This window comes from Arachis ipaensis, chromosome B6 (genome assembly GCF_059453495.1).
Source record: "Arachis ipaensis isolate K30076 ecotype BB chromosome B6, ASM5945349v1, whole genome shotgun sequence".
Lineage (NCBI taxonomy): Eukaryota > Viridiplantae > Streptophyta > Magnoliopsida > Fabales > Fabaceae > Arachis > Arachis ipaensis.
In genome coordinates, this window is record NC_142441.1 from 30545162 (window position 1) to 30546581 (window position 1420).

At 41.9% G+C, this 1420-nt stretch overlaps 1 non-coding gene across 1 annotated transcript; it reads right to left on the reverse strand.

Moving 5' to 3' along the window:
• Window positions 1-260: 260 nt before the first annotated feature.
• On the reverse strand, window positions 261-368 carry LOC148555029 (small nucleolar RNA R71). Its single transcript, XR_015888073.1, has one exon. It is a non-coding gene; the product is annotated as a small nucleolar RNA R71 (small nucleolar RNA).
• Between the last annotated feature and the right edge of the window lie 1052 nt (window positions 369-1420).

Genomic DNA, 1420 nt, shown 5'->3' on the forward strand with positions numbered 1-1420 from the left:
CTCTAATGCAACAGAATTGCAAGTTTCATGGACTTCCATTGGAAGATCCTCATCAGTTCTTAGCTGAGTTCTTGCAAATCTGTGACACTGTCAAGACCAACGGGGTTGACCCTGAAGTCTACAGACTTATGCTCTTTCCTTTCGCTGTAAGAGACAGAGCTAGAACATGGTTGGATTCACAACCTAAGGAAAGCCTGAACTCTTGGGAAAAGCTAGTCAATGCCTTCTTGGCAAAGTTCTTTCCACCTCAAAAATTGAGTAAGCTTAGAGTGGAAGTCCAAACCTTTAGACAGAAGGATGGTGAGTCCCTCTATGAAGCTTGAGAAAGATACAAGCAATTGATCAGAAGGTACCCTTTTGACATGCTTTCAAAATGGAGCATCATTGATATTCTCTATGATGGTCTGTCTAAACTATCCAAGATGTCATTGGATAGCTCTGCTAGAGGATCTCTTCATCTGAAGAAGACGCCTGCAGAAGCTCAAGAACTCATTGAAATGGTTGCAAATAACCAATTCATGTACACTTCTGAAAGGAATCCTGTGAATAATGGGACAACTCAGAAGAAGGGAGTTCTTGAGATGGATACTCTGAATGCCTGGTGCGCAGAAATTGTGATTACACTTTGATTATGTAAAATTCATCGCTCTTTCTTTCCCTGGCAATGGCGCCAAAAACATGATGCCAATACCATGGTTCACAACTTCGCACAACTAACCAGCAAGTGCACTGGGTCGTCCAAGTAATACCTTATGTGAGTAAGGGTTGAATCCCACGGAGATTGTTGGTATGAAGCAAGCTATGGTCACCTTGTAAATCTCAGTCAGGCGGATATAAAATAGTAATGGAGTTTTCGAAAATAATTAATAAAATAGGGATAGAAATACTTATGTAAATCATTGGTGAGAATTTCAGATAAGTGAATAGAGATGCTTTTGTTCCTCTAAACCTCTGCTTTCCTGCTATCTTCATCCAATCAGTCTTACTCCTTTCCATGGCTGGCTTTATGTGATGAATCACCATTGTCAATGGCTACTTTCGGTCTTCTCTCGGGAAAATGATCCAAATGCCCTGTCACGGCACGGCTAATCGTCTAGAGGCATCACCCTTGTCAATGGTTACATCCTATCCTCTCAGTGAAAATGGTCAACGCACCCTGTCACGGCACGGCTATTCATCTGTCGGTTCTCGATCATGCTGGAATAGGATTTACTATCCTTTTGCGTCTGTCACTACGCCCAGCAATCACGAGTTTAAAGCTCATCACAGTCATTCAATCATTGAATCCTACTCGGAATACCACAGACAAGTTTAGACTTTCCGGATTCTCTTGAATGCCGCCATCATTCTAGCTTACACCACGAAGATTCTGATTAAGAGATCTAAGAGATACTCATTCAGTCGAAGGTAGAACGGAAGT